The 22,608-nt window shown below is 43.4% G+C and overlaps 1 long non-coding RNA gene across 1 annotated transcript; it reads left to right on the top strand.

The window, feature by feature from the left end:
* Positions 1 to 4,558: 4,558 nt before the first annotated feature.
* Positions 4,559 to 20,070, top strand: LOC145430542 (uncharacterized). The gene is made up of 2 exons (XR_013911124.1): positions 4,559 to 4,690; positions 17,816 to 20,070. It is a non-coding gene; the product is annotated as an uncharacterized LOC145430542 (long non-coding RNA).
* Positions 20,071 to 22,608: the final 2,538 nt, after the last annotated feature.

Genomic DNA, 22,608 nt, shown 5'->3' with positions numbered 1-22,608 from the left:
TCGACCAGGTGTCCTGATCACATGACCCAGCGCCGCACAGGCAGGGACGTAGGCTGACTGCTACATTTTAGGCAGCAGTGAATCAAATGTTTTAGAGATGTAAAAAAGTGTTGTGTGATAAAAGCTCAGACTCTGCCTGTCTCTGATGATGGTGTGCAGTAGGGGTGCAACGATACTCATATCGATATTGAACCGTTCGATACAGTGCTTTCGGTTCGGTACGCATATGTATCAAACAATACAAAAGTTTTAATTTATTTTATCAACTTTCCTTCTGACGATGCTGTCTGTGTTGAGCGCTCAGTGGATCTGTGCTCGACTACTCCACCTAGGCTGCACAAGCTAGCGAGACAGAAGCTAAGCTCGTTGCAACATGGCGAATTGAACCTCCCCCACTCTCATTCAGATCTGGCGTTTGGAACTATTTTGGTTTTCATGTGACGTATGACCCTGAAGGTAAGCGAGTCATGGACTAAAGTAAAACAGTATGTTGGATGTGCCATGCAATGCTCAATTACATGGGTGGGAGCTAGTGTGTTAGCGCAGTTAGCTCGTTAACGTGTTGGCCGTCCAGCCCCATGCACAGGGCGATCCGCGGTAGCTCGTTAACTGAGATTTGCCGTGTTGTGGCGTTAAGGTCATTTCAGATTAACGCTGACAGCACTAGTGGGAACACAACGAACATGACTGCACATTTACTCCGACATCATCCTAATGCAAAGACAAAAACAACAAGCATGCTACAAACTTTACCCGAGTCATTTAGACAGCCGTTAGCACAGGATTCTCCTTATGGGGACCTGATATGTTTAACATGCTGCTGAGAATATAGCCCAGAAGAAGCGTATAGTAGAGCTTTTATTTTGGAAAGAGACATTTCTCTGTAATAAACTCTCTTTTCCAAAGATGAGGGATTTCTCCAGCAGATAGATTTATTTTATTATTTTGTTGTTTCAGCAACATTAAATTTAAAAACGGTACTTATGAGTTAAAATATATATTTATAATTTTAATAAATGACAAATTAAAAAAGCATGAACATTTTTTTTGTATCGAAAAAATATCGAACCGTGACACCAAAGTATCGAACCGTGAATTTTGTGTATTGTTGCACCCCTAGTGTGCAGGTATGCGGCGTATACGCAGGTGGGGCAGTATCCACCGTCCTCAGAGAGCTCGGCAGCTCTCAGGAGTTTTAATTTGCTCCTGAGGTGGAACGAGAGCTCTCACCTGGAGCTGCCGTGGTTTGTGCTGCAAACACGAAACGAGAAGCCTCGTTAGCGCGCGAGCTCAGAGTGTCGGCAGGTGCGATTACCTGTCAGTAGACGAGCTGCAGCTGCTGCTGACAGCTCGCCGATCGCTAATGAGGCCGGCTGTCAGTCAGAGCCGAAGCCTTCCCGCTGCCAGCAGCAGAGTCCGGCTAAAACTGGAATCTGACGGGAACGCTGGAGTCATCGGAGGACTCGGTGCAGAGTTATAAAACTCAGCCATCCAGAAATATCTGAGCGTGTTCACCGTTTCCTGCTAATTATCCACCTACGAGCAACAGGTAGAGGAAACAGTCAGCATGATCTAGCTGATTATTCTCTGCTGGGAAAACTGGAAGAACCGTCCATCACGGACTGCTTCCATGTTTTAAAGGTTACTGAACGCTAACGAGGTGTTTTCGTGTCACACGAGCAACACAACAATACCAGACGCCATGATGAACGCCGACTGCACCCGAGCCTCAGGCTGGTGCAGACTTTAGTAACCCACAGTGTGGAGCTTCACGTTACAGCAGGTCCACAAGTCAAGGTTAAAAAAGTTTCACAAAAGCCAAAAAAGGACACGGTTACGTCCATAAAATGACTTTTTATGAACAAATTCAATTAGACGTGTGATAAGTCCTTAAACCCCTGAGAAAGTCCTCTGAGAATCAATCAGAATAAGTCATTTATGGTTTTATTCAACATTTAGATTGATCAGATCTCTGATATTGAGAATAACTCCTGTGTGTAATGTCAGCTGTGAACACATCACAGTGATGACCGATCTCTCTGTCCACTCAGACTTTATCCTGTTAAATGTGATTTTTATTGACGCTGCCGTGGATTCATTACGTCTGTATTGAAAACAAAGCTTTAAATGAATAAAACAATTGTGAAACATTGTGACAGGAGACATTTTTAACTCGTGAAGTTTAGAAGCCGCTGTGTTTGTTTGGACTGGGAAGCGGAGGCTCTGTGGAGCTGCGCGGCCTGGAAATGATTTTGAACTGTGAAGGTTACGAGGTTAAGTCTTCATATCCTTCTCTGCTGGCGAGCAATACCCACTCATCCTTCCAGGCTGACTTAAAAGGAAGTCAGTTTATTACGCTGAGATTTAGAAATATATACGAGTGTTATTAAAGATGTTTGAGATAGACGAGGTGATGGGAGGGAACCAGAGTCAGTTTACATGATTTAGATTTGACAGACTTCTCTAAATGCATCACACAGAGTCAGTCTTTTCAAAATGAGACATGATGACAGACGAGATTTCTCTTAAACTAAGAAGAAGATCCTGAAAACAAACGATTATCATGTACACACAAGTGTCGCCCCCTGCTGGTCATTAGAAATAATGCCAGTTAAAGGGACTTCTGCGGCGGTATCCCTTTTCAGATGTTTCATCCTGTGCACAGACCTAATTCGTTTGTTACAGCGAGACGAAGACAAAAACTAATTACAGCTGGAAGCGTTTCTAGATGTTTCTACCCCGAGCCAAAGGCTGACACTTAGACCTCAGTCACACCGGCTTTAGATAAGTTGGTGTGACTGAGACTCACAGAGCAGTTGGGGAGTGTTTGCTGGCGGCTGCTAGTTGAAGTTGCAGAGCGGCGTCTGCATTGTGTCTGATTGCTTTGGGCAGACGCACAGTCCCTAACAGCTCACTGAGAAGTGGAGACACTACATGTTTCACAAGTGCAGCTTTTGGTTTCTTTCCAAAGGTTGACTTGGTGAGTTCCACACAAGCTATGAGCGACTGTGGCGGTGACCAGCAGGCTTTTGGTGCAGCTTCTTTGCAACTAATTTAAGCTAGCAACAACCAGCACCCACTCACAACCAGTCAGGAACGTCCGTTTTTTCCTAGCAGACCGGCTTCAGGCCCATGTGACTGAGGACGCTTAGGGATGCAACTGTGAATGTTGTATTGCGGATGGACTGGAGCAGGCAGCAGTCACTGTGGGCGACACACTGGGAACACGAGCCCACTCTGACCCGGGATCTCAGCAACCCACATGAACCAGATCAGACAGAAAACATGGACACAAAGTCCTGATTTGATACGAGGGTGACCTTTGATCTTTTTATTAAGGTAGATGTTTGTTAGTCGCTTAGCTGTTCAGGTTAGTGGGCGGGGCAAAGGTTAGCTCTGACCCAGAGACACTGAACAGAAACTTCTGTCACCTTTCAAAGTAAGCAGCCACATTTTACGGCTGATTCTGAGTCTCTGCTGTTAAAATGCAAAGGAAGCTGGCAGGGTGGGGTGGGGGCCTTACCTAAACACGCAGTTTGTCTTTGAATGAGCTCTGGATGCAGGATGCTGTGGTGGGAAAGATCGTGTGATAGGAGCCAGTTTCAGAGCAGAAGGGGCCCCAGCAGGGAGAGGCACTTCCTTTCATCCGTCACATCCATCTTCCCTCCTCGGCCTTTTCTCTGCACTCGGTTCTGTCCTCTGCCGCTGCTGAAGGATTTAAAGGTCTACTGAAACAGTAATGTGAGCATGCCGCTCCAGTTTACCGTGGGTGTCGAGGCCCCACCGCGCTGCCTCAACACAGGAAGTTTATATTGTGTTTCAAAGAATGGCAGCTCAGGTTTGACGGCCATTGCGGGCCGCTGTCGTTCAAGCCTCGCCACCCTGAAAGGATCGTGATAAGAAGAATGAATGAGGTGACGCCACTTCCTCTAAACAACACAATGCTCTCCTTCATGAATGCAGGTCCTGACCTCTGGAGGCGGCAGGGTCACGACGGTGGTCCACGAGCTGGACTATCTCAGTACCAGATGACGTCTCCATCAGCGCCACTGTGAGGCTCATTTAAACCAATCAGAAGAAGCTGAAAGTTTCCTTGTTCTTCACCCATAAATGTGCAGATAACTTTCATAAGAATACTGAAGAAAAATCTGAAATATTTAAAATATTTCAGATTTATTACATGTAAAGCTGAACTGTGATAACTCAAGAAGGAAGTCACCTGGATCTTCATTTCCTGCCTGCCACACAGCGGTCCACAATGATGACATCCTGATTCATGCAGACCAGCCAATCACCATTGTTGCTGTTTGCTCTGAGGCGTTTTCATGCTACAGAGTTATCATATGAATATAAATCAAACTGCAGCCTGATTGTTACCTGACACGTGACAGCACCGCCTACACAGCAAAACTGCAGAACCTGGAAGTGACAGCAAGAAGAAGATCAGAGTTTCAGGTTCAACTCAGCAAGGACACTGTTAGAAATTCATACAATATTAAATATTTTATTGGAAACCATGATGGAGATCTGAAGCAGTAAATATCTGAGGATGAATAAAGGAAGATTAATGCTGTGACTTGCAGCTCCTGCAGGGTGTCACATCCACCGCTGAGACTAAAATAAGATGAGATGTGTTGCAGTTAATTGTAGGCTACCAACAAACATCCAACAAGTCTGAGCTCCAGTTTTGGTGAGTGACATTCTTGAATTTTAATTGGATGTTACTGAGCACTAATTAGCCGGAGTCTGTGTGATGCTCGTGTGCAGTCTGTGGATGCAGATGGGTCTGTCTCTGCCCCCGGTGTCACGAGCAAATACAGAATGCAGTTTTTAATTGATGAGCATTTATGTCAGTTAAATATGTTCACCTTTGGCTCCAACAGCAACGTGGAGGAAGGTTTATTCTAATACATCAATGTGTGCTCCCCACAGAGTGAAGGAACATCAGTGACACTGAGATCCATACAAACCTGCTGAGTGTGTCACTGTCACGTGTCCATAAATCAAAGTGTCAAATTCAGTATGAAACACGTGTTTTTAAACTCCGACCCGCTTTTCTGATGAGCTGAAAGGTTGCTGTGTCCATCTGCTGCCTGCCTTTCTGTTTTCCATCAGACAGAAATAAAACCGTCAGCAGATGGAGAACAGCAACGAGTGTGTGAGGAATTAGCCTGACTTTATCCGCCACATCTGCACCCGCACACAAACACAGCAGGAGAAAACTGCCCCACATTTAAAAAGCATCACATTATATATATATATATATATATATATATACATACACATACACACACACACACACATATATATACATACACACATATATATATATACATACATACAGTGGGGCAAAAAAGTATTTAGTCAGCCACCGATTGTGCAAGTTCCCCCACCTAAAATGATGACAGAGGTCAGTAATTTGCACCAGAGGTACACTTCAACTGTGAGAGACAGAATGTGAAAAAAAATCCATGAATCCACATGGTAGGATTTGTAAAGAATTTATTCGTAAATCAGGGTGGAAAATAAGTAAACCAGTGAAACTCTTTCTAATCTGTAAAGGCAAAACTTTTCTAGTCCTTGACCACCTCGACCAGGTGTCCTGATCACATGACCCAGCGCCGCACAGGCAGGGACGTAGGCTGACTGCTACATTTTAGGCAGCAGTGAATCAAATGTTTTAGAGATGTAAAAAAGTGTTGTGTGATAAAAGCTCAGACTCTGCCTGTCTCTGATGATGGTGTGCAGTAGGGGTGCAACGATACTCATATCGATATTGAACCGTTCGATACAGTGCTTTCGGTTCGGTACGCATATGTATCAAACAATACAAAAGTTTTAATTTATTTTATCAACTTTCCTTCTGACGATGCTGTCTGTGTTGAGCGCTCAGTGGATCTGTGCTCGACTACTCCACCTAGGCTGCACAAGCTAGCGAGACAGAAGCTAAGCTCGTTGCAACATGGCGAATTGAACCTCCCCCACTCTCATTCAGATCTGGTGTTTGGAATTATTTTGGTTTTCATGTGACGTATGACCCTGAAGGTAAGCGAGTCATGGACTAAAGTAAAACAGTATGTTGGATGTGCCATGCAATGCTCAATTACATGGGTGGGAACTAGCGTGTTAGCGCAGTTAGCTTGTTAACGTGTTGGCCGTCCAGCCCCATGCACGGGGCGATCGGCGGTAGCTCGTTAACGGAGATTTGCCGTGTTGTGGCGTTAAGGACGCCCTGGACTGTAACTCTGTCGAAGCATGCCACCCTCTTCCCAGGAGGAACGGCAACATACCGGCTATTATATTAAGGTTTGTAAATCGAAAGCACAAGATTACGCTGCTGAAACAAGGAAGAAAATTAAAAGGATCTAATGTCTTTATCAATGAACATCTAACCAAACACAACGCTGAAATAGCCAAAAAAGCGCGACACCTTAAGAAGCTGGGAAAAATCCAAAGCACTTGGACGACGAACTGCAAAATATTCATTAAACTAAACGGATCACCAGAGGAAGCCAAAGTTCTGACCATTAAAAATATGGCGGATCTCGAAAAATATCAGTGAGCAACACGATCTGGATGGCAAACAAGGTAACAGACAACCACACACTCACTTATGACACACACTGGAAGGAAGAACTCAGATACATCTGGAAGAATCAGCTGCATCAGTCAGACAGTTGCAGAATATGATCAATTGGAACTGAAAACATTTAACTATATGGATCACAATACACATGACTTGGAATATGAAAGATGGCGCCGGTGAGGTCGGCTGCCGTCACGACTGCTCCGACCACTTTTTCTTTGTCTTTGTTTTTTAAGTTAGTTTTCAGCGTTTCTAAATCGGCAAAATCATCACCATTGGGTATATTAGGTATGACAGTGACACTCTTGTTTCTATTGGTATACAATGTACTCACAATTCGAAGTTTTTAACTCCGGATCCGAGCTGGCCGAGTGAAATCTCGAGGGAGAACAAAGGGAAGCGGCGGCGGCCTAGAGGGAAGCGAGCCGGCGTCAGGAACAGGCTGAGAGCTCGTGCACACCGCACACCTCTGCCTAGCATCCTGCTCGCCAACGTCCAGTCACTGGAGAACAAGCTTGACGACCTCAGGGCCAGGGTAAAGTTCCAGAGAGACATTCGGGACTGCAATCTCCTCTGCTTCACCGAGACATGGCTGAACCCAGCGGTGCCGGACCACGCCATCCAGCGGGCCGAGTTCTTCTCGGTTCACCGCATGGACAGGACACGGGACTCGGGGAAGTCAAGGGGAGGCGGCGTGTGTTTAATGGTGAACAACAACTGGTGCAACAGTGCGAACGTTGTTCCTCTCACACGCTCCTGCACACCAAATCTGGAACTACTGTCCATCATGTGTCGTCCTTTTTATCTACCTCGGGAATTTACATCGGTCATTATAAGTGCCGTTTATATTCCACCACAAGCGGACACGGTCACCGCCTTATGCGAGCTGCATGAGGCACTCACACAGCACCAGACACAACACCGGGACGCTGCGCTTATTGTGACGGGGGACTTTAATAGCGCCAACCTCAAACGTGCAGCGCCGAACTTTTATCAACACATCACCTGCCCCACCAGGGGTGAAAGGACACTGGACCACTGCTACACTACGGTCAAGGACGGCTACAAGGCACAATCCCGCCCCCCGTTTGGCAAATCTGATCACGCCGCCATCTTCCTCATGCCAAAATACAAACAAAGGCTGAAACAGGAAGTTCCGGTTCAGAGGAAGGTCGCGCGCTGGACGGATCAATCGGTGGCCGCGTTACAGGACGCACTTGATGACGCAGACTGGGGCATGTTCAGAAACAGCTCCGACGATGACGTCAACGTGTTTACGGAAGCGGTTGTGGGATTCATCGGGAAACTAGCGGATGATACCGTGGAGACAAAGACTATCACAACGTTTCCCAACCAGAAGCCGTGGGTGGATAAAACCATCCGCGACGCTCTGAGATCCCGCACCGCTGCCTACAACACGGGACTCACGACGGGGGACATGGACCCGTACAAAGCCGCGTCATATAACGTGCGGAGGGCGGTGAAAGAGGCGAAGCAGCGCTACGGGAGGAAACTAGAGTCACAACTCCAACAGAGTGACTCTAGGAGCCTGTGGCGGGGACTAAGGACAATAACGGACTATAAAGCACCAACAACCGGTATGACGAACGCGGCCGTGACTCTGGCAGACGAGCTGAACACTTTCTATGCTCGCTTCGAGGCTGCAGCTAAGGACTCCAACAATGCTAGTGTTAGCGGCGCTAACGGCTGCAGACAGGAAGATACTGCCAGCACCGGAAACGTGCCCGTCATCTCCGAGCATGAAGTAAGGAGAGCCTTCAAGAGAGTGAACACCAGGAAAGCAGCAGGACCAGACGGCATCCCAGGTCGTATCCTCAGAGACTGCGCATACCAGCTAGCTCCTGTGTTCACTGAGATATTCAACATCTCTTTATCTCAGTCGGTGATCCCCACATGCTTCAAAGAGTCCATCATTGTTCCTGTCCCGAAGAAACCCCACCCTGCTTCTCTCAATGACTATCGCCCTGTAGCCCTCACCTCAGTAGTGATGAAGTGCTTTGAACGCCTGGTCAGAGACTTCATCATTTCTTCACTACCAGACACACTGGACCCACTACAGTTCGCTTACCGTCCAAATCGTTCCACAGACGATGCCATCTCTCATCTCCTCCACACATCACTCACTCACTTGGACACTAGAAGGGGGAATTATGTTAAAATGCTCTTCATAGACTACAGCTCTGCATTTAACACCATAATTCCCTCCACACTCACCACCAAGCTGGAGCATCTGGGACTCAGCTCATCTATGTGTCAGTGGATCTCCAACTTCCTAACTGGCAGACCGCAGGCAGTAAGGATGGGCGGACATGTCTCAGCCTCCACCACTCTCAGCACTGGAGCCCCCCAGGGGTGTGTTCTGAGCCCCCTGCTGTACTCTTTGTACACATATGACTGTGTGGCCACTACCAGCTCCACCACCATCATCAAGTTTGCTGACGACACCGTCGTGGTGGGCCTGATCTCTGATAACAACGAGACGGCCTACCTGAAGGAGATTAGGAATCTGGAGAACTGGTGCCAGAGGAACAACCTCCTTCTAAACGTCAGTAAGACAAAGGAGCTGATAGTGGACTTCAGCACTAAGCAGGAGAGGAACTACCAGACCCCCGTCATCAACGAGTGCCCAGTGGAGAGAGTGGACAGCTTCAAATACCTCGGAGTTCACATCACGCAGGACCTGTCATGGTCCTGTCACATCAACACCGTGGTGAAAAAGGCCCGACAGCGTCTCTACCACCTCAGACGCTTGAGAGACTTCCAACTGCCCTCCAAGGTGCTCAGGAACTTTTACTCGTGCACCATAGAGAGCATCCTGGCGGGAAACATCTTAACCTGGTTCGGGAACAGCACCATGCAGGACAGACGAGCTCTACAGAGGGTTGTGCGGTCAGCTGAGCGCACCATCCGCTCCGAGCTCCCTGACCTGCACTCAATCTACAGCAGGCGGTGCTGGACCAAGGCCAGGAAGATGGTGAAGGACCTCAGCCATCCCAACAACAGACTGTTCTCTCTGCTGAGGTCAGGAAAGCGATTCCGCTCCCTGAAGACCAACACAGAGAGACTGAGGAGGAGCTTCTTCCCGCAGGCGATACGGTCTCTCAATCACACCACCACACAGTACTGACCCACACATATGGTTCTTACACACACACTGGACTTTCTGGACTTTGGTTTTGCACAACACTGGTCACTATATTCTTCATTTCCGGTTAATACTTGTACAGCTGCTGTTATTGTGTATATATTTATTTATATTTAGATTTCTTCATACATTCTTATATAGTTCTATATTGTGTATTGTGTATTTTGTTGTACAGTTATTTTATTTTCAACTTTAATTTATATTTTATTCCTTCCTAGTTAAATTTACCCTTTTTAATTTTTCATATTTATTTCCTATCTTATTCATAGCCTTTTCCTTTTTTGTTTTCTTTAGGTCACGAGCAGTTGTCCAAGCATTTCACTACATATCGTACTGTGTATGACTGTGTACGTGACAAATAAAATTTGAATTTGAATTTGAATTTGAAATAGATCCAGACAACAACTTTTTCTCATCTAACAATAACAATTGCTGCTACTATACAAATAAAGACTACAATCAGAGGATTAAAACTGAGAATAAATTATCAATTATCCACTTTAACTGTAGAAGTCTCTATGCTAATTTTAGTCATATCAAAGAATATCTTAACCAGTTTTCACATCCATTTAGTGTCATTGCCTTATCAGAAACTTGGATCAATATGGAAAAAGGAACAGACTTTGAACTGGAGGGTTATGAATTCACATTTATAACTAGGCGAAACAAAGGAGGAGGAGGAGTGGCCTTGTATGTGGACAAATCCTTGAAATTTAATGTGGTGGAAAAGATGACGATGGTGATTGATAATGTACTAGAATGTATTACAGTTGAAATTTGTAAAGAAAAAAGTAAAAATGTAATCATTAGCTGTATATACAGAGCTCCGGGTAGTTGTATTGAGACATTTAAAGACTGGATAGAAGAAACATTTATTGAAATGGCTCGCAAAAAAGTTTTCATTTGTGGAGACTTCAATATTGATTTGCCAAACCCAAATAAACATAAAACCACTGAGGAATTTATAAACACAATGCACTGTATGAACCTATTCCCTAAAATTACTAGACCTACCAGGATTACATCACATTGTGCAACTCTCATAGACAACGTTTTTACAAATGACATTGAAAATAAGACTGTAAGTGGACTCCTGATTAACGACATAAGTGACCATCTGCCAATTTTTACAATCTATGATAGGAATTACAAGATCAATAAAATGGACAGTAAAAAAGAGTACAGACGAGTAAGAACAGAAGAAAGAATGAATGCATTTAAAAAAGATTTATTGAAGGAAAACTGGGGTGAAGTATATCAGGAACAGGACGTTAATAGTGCTTATAATAAATTCCTTAGAATATTTACATTACTGTACAATACCAACTGTCCAATAAAGCAATATAGTAGAAACATAAATATATGGACTGTCCATGGATAACAAAAGGTCTGCAAAATGCATGTATAAAGAAAAATGCTCTATACAGAGAGTTCTTAAGAACGAGAACTAAAGATGCTGAAATCAGATACAAAAGATATAAAAATAGGTTAACTAATATACTTAGATTTAGTAAAAAGGAATACTATAAGAAGCAATTAGATATAAATAGAAATAATAATAAAAGATTATGGGAAATCCTGAACAGTGTTATAAAATGTGGGACTGGACAAAAGAACTACAAGTATTTCATTTGTAATGACCATGAAGAATACAATATGGATGTTGTGGCAAATAGTCTCAATGAATTCTTTGTAACTGCTGGACCAAATTTAGCAAGAACAATCACTCATCCTGGGAAAGCACAGGAAAAACCCGATACACTGATTGACAGAAATCCATATTCTATGTTTCTCACAGCCGTTGATGAAAATGAAGTTCTTGAAATTGTCAAAAAATGTAAAAATCACAAATCTTTGGATTGTAATGATATTGATATGATAGTGGTTAAAAGAGTCATTGAGGCTATTATAAAACCATTTACATACATCTGTAATTTATCATTTCAAACTGGTCGATTTCCAGACAGAATGAAAATAGCAAAAGTTATACCTCTATACAAATCTGGGAACAAACACCATTTCACAAACTACAGGCCTGTCTCTTTACTACCTCAATTCTCAAAAGTTCTTGAAAAACTGTTTAAAAACAGACTGGAAAAATTTATAGATAAACATAAACTACTCACCGAGAGTCAGTACGGATTCAGATCAAGCAGATCAACATCATCTGCACTATTAGATTCAATAGAATACATCACAAATATGTGGCTGGGTTATTCAGAGACTTGACAAAGGCATTTGACACTATAGATCATGATATATTAATAAGAAAACTGGAACGTTATGGTGTCAGAGGGGTAGTTTTAGATTGGGTCCGGAGTTATTCAAGTGACAGAAAGCAGTTTGTGAAAATAAATGGTGGTTGCTCCTTATGTATGGACATTGCTTGTGGTGTACCCCAAGGGTCAGTTTTGGGTCCAAAATTCTTCAACTTGTACATTAACGACATCTGTAAAGTGTCCAAAGTATTAAAAATGGTTCTCTTTGCTGACGATACAAACATATTTTGCTCTGGTGATGATCTGCAGAATTTATTGGAGGATATGAAATAAGTAAAGTGAAGTTCTGGCTTGATAAAAACAAATGATCATTAAATTTGAATAAATCTAAACTTATGTTATTTGGAAATAGTAGTTTAAATACAAATGCAAAGATTCAAATAAATGGTGTTGATATTGAAAGAGTCAGTGAAAATAAATTTCTGGGGGTAATAACAGATGAAAAACTTAACTGGAGAGCTCACGTAAGATATATTCATTCCAAAGTATCACGAAGCATTGCAGTACTAAACAAGGCAAAACAGGTATTCGACAGAACATCACTTCATATTCTCTACTGTTCACTGGTTTCACCATACTTAAGCTATTGTGCAGAGGTCTGGGGCAATAACTATAAAACCACATTACATTCACTTTTTACTCTTCAAAAAAAAGCAATTCGAATCATCCACAATGCAGGTTATAGGGAACATACAAACTCACTATTTTTGCAGTCTGAAATATTGAAAATTGACGATATAGTGAAATTCCAAACAGCACAAATTCTATTCAAAGCAAAAAATAAAGAACTGCCAGGTAATATTCAGAGTATGTTTTTTTTGAAAGAAGGAAGTTATAATTTAAGGGGTTTTTGTAACTTCAAAACAATGAAGGTACGTACTACAAGAAAAGGCTTTTGTGTTTCTGTTCAAGGAGTGAAACTATGGAACAAACTGAATATGGAATTAAAGCAATGTCCAAACATAAAACTGTTCAAAAAGAGTTATAAAAATATGATCTTCTCGATCTATAAAGAAAAGGAAAATATTTAAATTAAGTGAATGTCTCTATTTAAAAACAAACAAACAAACAAAAAATTCATGATGTGATATTATAGTATATAGTATATCAGAAATCTGTTCACTATTTTTATTACAAATTATATCAGTAAGGAAGCTGACTAAATATTCACTGATAATTTATGGCAAAGGGGTGGGATTAAATAAGTGTATACTTCTTCCCACTCCCTTTCAACATGTAAATTAATCAGAATGGTTTTTTGTATGTAATTTGTATAGTATTTTTTCTTTCTCTTATTTCTTTTCTAAATGTACTTGTATATTGTTCACATGTTGAAATAAAATTACCAATCAAAAAATTACCAATCAAGGTCATTTCAACGAGATCAACCTGAAAGCACTAGTGGGAACACAACGAATATGACTGCACATTTACGCCGACATCATCCTAGTGCAAAGACAAAAACAACAAGCATGCTACTAACTTTAGCCGAGTCATTTAGACAGCTGTTAGCACGTGATTCTCCTTATGCTGCTGAGAATATAGCCCAGAAGAAGCGGATAGTATAGCTTTTATTTTGGAAAGAGACATTTCTCTGTAATAAACTCTCTTTTCCAAAGATGAGGGATTCCTCAATCAGATACAGGGCTCGCAATATCGCTAGCCCGACGTCCCGGAGCTAGCGATTTTTTTCAGTCAGGCTACCAAAATCTTTCTCTTCCCTGCCCGTCGGGCTATTGTAGGAAAAATATATGTCAATGCTTTTGCATTCTTTCAGAAATGTAGCTGGGTAATTATGTCATTGGCATCGGTGAGCCACTGTCAATATGTGACATATTGAAATCGCGTTTGAATTTGCGCTTGTTTTTTGCTTTCACTTTGCAATCGTGCGAACTGTGTATAGAGAGCGACAGCACTGATCTGTGAGTGATGATATTTTGTGCACCAATTCCTTTGACATCGTCTTATTAATCGTTAGCTTACTATGCAAACATGACAAGTGAAATCTCCCGCAGCAAGCTTAAACATGTGAGAGGTTGATCGCGCAGAGAATCGCTGAGCTTATGTGAGTCCGTGTGTAAAAGCAGCAGTATATATATTTTAGTTCTGCTGAGCCAAATAAGACAGGTCAGGGTGAAGAAGTGACAGCCAAAGAAAAGCTTACCGCAAAACGGAGAAGTTATGACAAATCAGACTATAAGGCAAAAAGAAAGTGCAGCTTTATGGTTTCATGGACAAAAGAATTTCTGTGGCTGCGATATGACGAGCTAAATAACCAGGGCTGCACATAAGTGGTCCGCAGGTGCGCATTCGCTGTCAAAATAAAAAACACGCACAAGGGTTAGGGTTAAATTTAAAAACTGTACCTTTGAGTTAAAATATATATTTATAATTTTAATAAATGACAAATTAAAAAGGCATAAACATTTTTTTTGTATCGAAAAAATATCGAACCGTGACACCAAAGTATCGAACCGAACTGAACCGTGAATTTTGTGTATCGCTGCACCCCAATATATATATATATATATATATATATATACATACATATTTTTATATATATGTATATATATATATATATATATATATATAAATATGTATGTATATATATATATATATATAAATATGTATGTATATATATATATATATATATATATATATATACATACATATTTATATATATATACATATATATATCACAGTGGCAGATATCCAAGAAAGGGTCTCCAGTATGAAGAGTTGGGCCCGACATGGTTCACACCTACTGGCTGAAGAAGCTGACTGCACTCCACGAGCGTCTGGCAGCACAAATGAACCAGCTGCTAGTTAACGAGAGACACCCGGAATGGCTAACTGAAGGCCGGACGGTCCTGATCCCCAAGGACCCCAAGAAGGGAGCGGTCCCCTCCAACTACCGACCAATAACCTGCCTCAGTACTACATGGAAGCTCCTGTCAGGCATCATATCGGCTAAGATGAACAGGCACATGGGTCAATACATGAGCGGGACACAGAAAGGAATTGGCAAGAATACCAGAGGCGCAAAACACCAGCTACTGGTAGACAGAACAATCAGCCAAGACTGCAAGACCAGACTGACCAACCTGTGCACTGCCTGGATTGATTACAAGAAGGCCTATGACTCAATGCCCCACAGCTGGATACTGGAATGCCTAGAATTGTACAAGATCAATGGGACCCTAAGAGCCTTCATCAGGAACTCAATGGGGATGTGGCGTACAACACTAGAGGCCAACTCCAAGCCCATAGCACAAGTCACCATCAAGTGCGGGATCTACCAAGGAGATGCTCTGTCCCCACTGCTGTTCTGCATAGGCCTGAACCCCCTCAGTGAGATCATTAACAAGACTGGCTACGGATACCGAGTACGGAACGGAGCAGTTGTCAGCCACCTCCTGTACATGGATGACATCAAGCTGTATGCCAAGAGTGAACGAGACATCGATTCACTGATCCACACTACCAGGCTATACAGCAATGACATTGGAATGTCGTTCGGACTGGAGAAGTGTAGTCGGATGGTAACAAAGAGAGGGAAGGTAGTCAGAACTGAGGGGATTGAACTACCAGAAGGCAACATTGCAGACATAGAGGACAGTTACAAGTACCTGGGGATCCCGCAGGCAAATGGGAACCATGAAGAGGCCGCTAGAAAAGCTGCAACCACCAAGTACCTGCAGAGGGTCAGGCAAGTCCTGAGGAGTCAGCTGAATGGTAAGAACAAGATCCGGGCCATCAACACGTACGCCCTGCCCGTGATCAGGTACCCTGCTGGGGTAATAGGCTGGCCAAAGGAGGAGATAGAAGCCACTGACATAAAGACAAGAAAGCTCCTGACCATGCATGGAGGGTTTCACCCCAAGTCCAGCACCCTGAGGCTGTACGCTAAGCGGAAGGAAGGGGGCCGGGGACTGGTGAGTGTCAGCACCACAGTCCAGGATGAGACAACGAACATCCAAGAATACATTAGGAAGATGGCCCCAACTGACCGAGTGCTCAGTGAATACCTCAGGCAGCAGAAACCCAAGAAAGAGGAGGGAGACGAGGAACCATCATGGAAGGACAGGCCCCTGCACGGTATGTACCACCGGCAGATAGAGGAGGTGGCTGATATCCAGAAATCCTACCAGTGGCTGGACAAAGCTGGACTGAAAGACAGCACAGAGGCACTAATCATGGCAGCACAAGAACAAGCTCTGAGCACAAGATCCATAGAGGCTGGGGTCTATCACACCAGGCAAGACCCCAGGTGCAGGCTGTGTAAAGATGCCCCAGAGACAATCCAGCACATAACAGCAGGGTGCAAGATGCTAGCAGGCAAGGCATACATGGAACGCTATAACCAAGTGGCCGGCATAGTGTACAGGAACATCTGTGCCGAGTATAACCTGGAAGTCCCGAGGTCAAAATGGGAGATGCCCCCAAGGGTGGTGGAGAATGACCGAGCTAAGATCCTGTGGGACTTCCAGATACAGACGGACAAAATGGTGGTGGCTAACCAACCGGACATAGTGGTGGTAGACAAACAGAAGCAGACGGCCGTAGTGATCGATGTAGCGGTTCCGAATGACAGCAATATCAGGAAGAAGGAACACGAGAAGCTGGAGAAATACCAAGGGCTCAGAGAAGAGCTCGAGAGGATGTGGAGGGTGAAGGTAACGGTGGTCCCCGTGGTAATCGGAGCACTAGGTGCGGTGACTCCCAAGCTAGGCGAGTGGCTCCAGCAGATCCCGGGAACAACATCGGAGATCTCTGTCCAGAAGAGCGCAGTCCTGGGAACAGCTAAGATACTGCGCAGGACCCTCAAGCTCCCAGGCCTCTGGTAGAGGACCCGAGCTTGAAGGATAAACCGCCCGCAGGGGCGTGCTGGGTGTTTTTTATATATATATATGTATGTATATATACACACATATATATATATATACACATCCATGCACATACACATACATACACATACATATATTATTATTATTATTGTTATTATTAAATTACTTACGAGTTTAATTTGTCAGCAACTTTCTGCCAGCCCTCTCTCCTTGCTTTTGCAGCCTTGCGTTCTGATTAAACTCTGAAACTCCTGAAATCCCTCACTCAGGAGTTCTTGCTCTGCTGCCGAAAAATACCGAGCGCTCTCCTTCGACATTTTCGCCGACCAATCAGAGGGTTGCCGATCAATGTTTCTACTATCGATGCGTAGCCCCTTTTATGACACCCAGTGATCTCACATTATTTCATCCAGCTGTACAAATCGTCAACAGCAGGTGTGTTCGGGGAACCGGAATAGCGAGCTCAGAGTTAGCGCGATGATTTGGTCTTGGATGTGTCATTTGATCTTGGATGTAGTAAGCGACGTATGAAGAACGGGCCCCTGATCTGAATGAGGGTGGGGGAGGGTCAATTTGCCATGTTGCAAGGAGCTTAGCTTCTGTCTCGCTAGCTTGTGCAGCCTAGGTGGAGTAGTCGAGCGCAGATCCACTGAGCGCTCATCACAGACAGCATCGTCAGAAGGAAAGTTGATAAAATAAATTAAAACTTTTGTATTGTTCGATACATATGCGTACCGAACTGAAAGCCCTGTATCGAACGGTTCAATATTGATATGAGTATCGTTGCACCCCTAGTATATATATATATATAAAATATAACTGTATCCTCATACTTTAAAGATGCAACGTCATATGAAGGATAATGATCTCGTATCGTTCCTCACCATCTTCTAAATTCAACAACTTGATAATAAACTGTTTTCTTGTCTCTGTCCAGCTCAGTCATGGTTCAGCTTTCTGTCAGTCAGAGACTGTTGGTCCCAGCAGAGACTGCAGACACTGTCCCACTCAGCACTGGGACATGAGTCAGAGGCATCAGTGTCCCATGTGAACTTTCTACAGTAGACCTCAGCTGAGGGTTGACACTTTGTTCTCTGAGATGGTTGCTCAGTGCAGACGTGAAGCTCAGCAGAAAGCTCAGAGCAACAAGCTGCCAAACCAGGAGAGGTTCCCTGTGACGTCTGTCTGGAACCAGGCTGAAGGCCCTGAAGTCCCACCTGGTGTGTCTGACCTCCTACTGTCAGACTCACCTGGAGCCTCATCTGACAAAGAAAGGTCTGGGAGGACATCAGCTGATTGATGCTGTGGAGAACCTGGAAGACAAGATGTGTAAGAAGCACAAGAAACATCTGGAGCTGTTCTGTAAGACTGACCAGACACGTGTCTGTGTGCTCTGCTCTGTATCACGAGTTTGTTCCTCTGAGAGAAGAATATGAAGGAAAGAAGGCAGAGCTGGAGACGACAGGCTGGGATTCAGCAGATGATCCAGAAGAGACGACTGACGATTCAGGAGATCAAAGAGTCGGTGAAGACAAATAAAGATGCTGCAGACAGAGAGAAAGCAGAAGGTGTTCAGGAGTCTGGGAGACGCCTGAAGGAGCTCATAGAGGAGATCGAAGACCAACAGAAAGAAACAGGCTGAAGGTCTCATCAGAGACTTGGAACAGGTCGCTTCATTCTTCTAACATCTGTGCTGGGCGGAGTTTAAATCCTGAGTCTGAGCAGCGTTTGTACAAACACACACATGTTAGCAGCAAAGCTATGAACACAAACAGGCAACCAGCCCGTGTCTGTCCAACCAATCAGAGAGCTCCTTACATCACAGAGACTAAAATTCAATTCAAATTTCAGTTTTTCTCCTTTTGACACATTTTTCTTGTAAATGAAAAGTTTGTTCTTCTCATGAATTTATAAAGTTAATCTTCAAAAGCATTTCTGTGAGTTTCACCCTCCTCACCCACACTGTTTGAAATTCTTTGTCCTTTTTTACTTTCAGTGTCTCTAACACATCCATGCAGAGATGGCAAAACAACGTCAACATGAGGAACATTCCCAGGAGAACTGGAACGCCCACGTTGGCCTGGCACAGAGGGCAAAGTGGAAGAGCGACACAGATTACAAAATAAAACAGGAAATGAGAGAAAATAACAGATCTCAGACATGATGACTGTGAGGCTGTAGATGTGGCTCACTTTACTAACTGTTCATGCTGTTTTATCCGTGGACGTTTGAATCATGGGTCTCCCGGCTGTCCAATGACAGCAAAGCCTGGACTGTACGCAGGGACGTTACGCAGCCTAAAGGTCCAAACAGACAAAGTAAGAACAGATTTCTACGAGGAAGAAAAGACATGCTCGTGCTTGTTTGTCTTTTGTGTATTTAGGAGCAGTTATTTGGTCTGTACGTGGTGGTGAACAGCCACACAGCCTGGCAGCACTGCACTGCCTTTGTGGGTTTTGTAGTTTAGTAGGTCAGGCTGACGTCTACCATCAGCAGCTGTTTGGGTGCCCCTCTCTCAGGTCTAATATCCGCTTTGCTATATTTTTCCGACTCTGTTGTTATTCCCCGCCTCTTGCCCCTCGCGGCGCTCACCATCTGCTGTTGAGGACAGTAGTTTAGGTGTGCCTGGTTTGAAAGGTATTTCCTGATTCTGTTGTTTTACCACATTTTATGAAGCAACTGGATATCCTCTGCTCATGTTGGTGTTTTATTTACAGGGTCCACACACAGCGAGCTCATTCACTGCTCTCTGAAACATGAGCTCCAGTTCTTACTGTGGACTTGTTGAACTCACATAAAAACCTGGAGTCAGTCTGAGCGCTGTGGCTTCATGTGAGTCATGCTGATGCTGGGACCTCTGTGGGAGCTGCGACAGCGAGGAGTGGACAACAGATGGAGTTGTGTCCTGCTCGGACGTGGACTCACATCATTAAATACTCGTCTGTGTACATTCAGTGCTGTGGTCTCAGTGGCAATCAGCAGAAAGAGCGCGAGGAAAAAAGCACTATAAGCAGTAACACTGAGTTAGTACCATACATGAACTCTGTGTACATCATCTGTGCTTCACCTTTGATCTTTGGTCTACTTCCTGTTTTATCAGGAAGTTTTAGCTTCACTGACTGACTTCTGTCTAATGGATTTGTAGTTGTGTTCTTGTCATCAATCAACTAGTAAATGGCCTGTGTCCTTTTAGTGGAGTGACTCAAAATGCTCTGTGTGTCCTTTTGAAGACAGGCGGTGACACATACAGTAACCACGTACACATAACATACATGTTCATTACTACACGTACACAATTGGTAAAGATTTGATTAAAATGACTGGTAACAGCCACACAGATGTTGATGGTGGGCAGGTTACACAGTGGGCTTCATCCACACTGATCACTGGGTCTATGAGGGGTTTTATATGCAAAACAACACCTAATTCTTATCATTATGATCTACTGTCATTCTTGTGTTGAAATGTTGTGCACTCTAAAAAGTGTATTTCAGCAGTAGTTGAAGTTATGTAAAGTTCAGAGTCAGTTTCATTAAGATTTCTGCTTTAGTGGAGCCAGTCTAAATTTGTGGAGTATATCAACTTGTTATTACGTGTTGTTCCCTCAGTACACATGTAACCTGCTATTCTCATTAGAGTCAACCTGCATCAATTAGGTTTCTCCTGACGCAGTGCATCTGATGTCATGACGTCTCCGCCTTCTCCAGAATTTTCTACTTGCGGTTGAGAACAACAATTTGAGAGGCACTTGGCTGCAGGCAGGACCTCGTGAACAATTTGGTCAATAAGGTAACGAAGATATTACTTTTTCCATAGTCCTTGAAGGTAAGTCAAATGTAGAACACATATTTTAATATATTAGATATAAAAATATTCCAACTGTATTGTTAAGTTTGTTAAGTGTTTAGTAAACTGACCTGACCAAACCGCTATCATTCAGCCCTGCTAACATTAGCGAAATGTCAGACCTGTTGGTAGTTTGTGCTTGGACATGTAGGTTAAGTTAGTAGTTTTCCGGCGGTACTCTCTTGTTTTAATATCGTAACGCTAGCTTAAAGTTGTGTATTCATGCAGTGTGTCGGTGTTGGCTTACTGTTAGTTATTCATTAGCATTAGCACATTATAGCGGCAAGCTGGGCCGCGGTTCTCTTCAGACTACGTTACTTCGGGCGCGCGCATTTATACACGAGTGGTTGTTCGCAGTATGCCTGTCGGCGCGAATAGTTCACGCGGTCACGGCCACGGGTGATGTAGGAGGTAAAGTTTAGCTGTGGTGGCTCCAGGAAGCATGCATTTATTGCCGCTTGCATTGCTTTCAATGTACATAACGTTAAGAAGGCGAGGAGAAAGGGTGCGTGCAGCGCTCGTACACGCACGGATCAGCCGTGTGAGAGGGAGATGGTGTGCGGCAGAAAATCAAAATTAGAAATCATAGAAGAAAGTATTACGCTATTGAACACAGAAAATACAGCCATCAGATTTCTTGTAGACCTAGCACACTTCTGGTCTGTGTCTGAATACATATATAAGTACATAGATGCAGATGAACACTGTAAACATGATGAAAGATCGACAGACTAACTCGAACATATCTTTAATCTTTAGGACTTTGGGTAGCGCTTCTTTCCTTCCTGTCAACCTCTCCAGAGGGGTGTCTGCTGATGGCAGAAAGATTACATCACCTCTGGTTGGAACCCTGGACAGTGCCACAACCTTTGGCTTGGTGTCCAATGTGATGCCCCATCGCCACCTTCTGACCTAACTTCTTCTCAGCTCTGTGACTACTTCAAGAGGGGCATTCCTGTGTGGAGGCGTGCCAGGCAGCTCGTTTTACCTGTGAACTTGCGTACTTTCAGTTTATCAACAACAAAGGTATGCAAGTTCAAAATAGTAATGTCTCATTTAAACTTAATTCAGTTTTACACTGAACAGGAATCGGCTTTATATATAAAACAATTGCAAAAAAAAAAAAAATGTACCTTTGGGTTTTGTTTTTAAACTTTTGTTTTGAACTTATCCCTTTAAAATCTAATTAGAGAGGGCTGGCTACATTTGATGAATACATTTTGTGTTTAAATGATTCGCTTTGTGTTGGGCAATGTGGCAAAAAGCTGAGATGAGATCTAGTCTCATATCACCATATTGATATATTGTAATATTGCCCAACTCTCCCTCTGTGTTTTCTCAAATTATTTATATACACCCAGTAAAGCGTGTCTCTTTGTTCCTCCAGTGCTATGCTTCATGTGGAGATGCAAGGACTGTGGGACAACATTAACAAAAAGATCTGAATTGCTCAAACACTACAAACTGATTCATAGGCATTACGGACGAGGCCACTCATATCCATGCACTTATTTAAATTGTGCATGTAGGTTCAAGACTTGGAACGCCCTACTGAGCCATCTATCAAGAAATCACCCTGCCCAACAAGCAGTCTCCAAAGCTGCGTCCACATTCACTTGCCATATTTGTGGCCATAATCAACTCTCCACAGAAAGAGAATATTTTCAACATATCTATCAGCATCTTAAAAATAAGGAGACTGTAACATGTGTGTTCCAAAACTGTGAATATAAAACCAATGTCTATGAGAACTTCAAAAGTCATAAATACAGAAAACACTCTGGTACAGTGAACACATTTAAGCCTGGAATAAGTTCTGTTGATGAATCTTTTGCCAGTGTTGCCAGTGATATTTCAGATGTGGAAATTATAGAGAGTGATGTA

The sequence above is a fragment of the Astatotilapia calliptera genome, chromosome 8 (genome assembly GCF_964374335.1).
Source record: "Astatotilapia calliptera chromosome 8, fAstCal68.1, whole genome shotgun sequence".
Lineage (NCBI taxonomy): Eukaryota > Metazoa > Chordata > Actinopteri > Cichliformes > Cichlidae > Astatotilapia > Astatotilapia calliptera.
The sequence above is the reverse complement of the archived record's forward strand: the minus strand, read 5'-3'. Positions and strand labels throughout refer to the sequence as shown.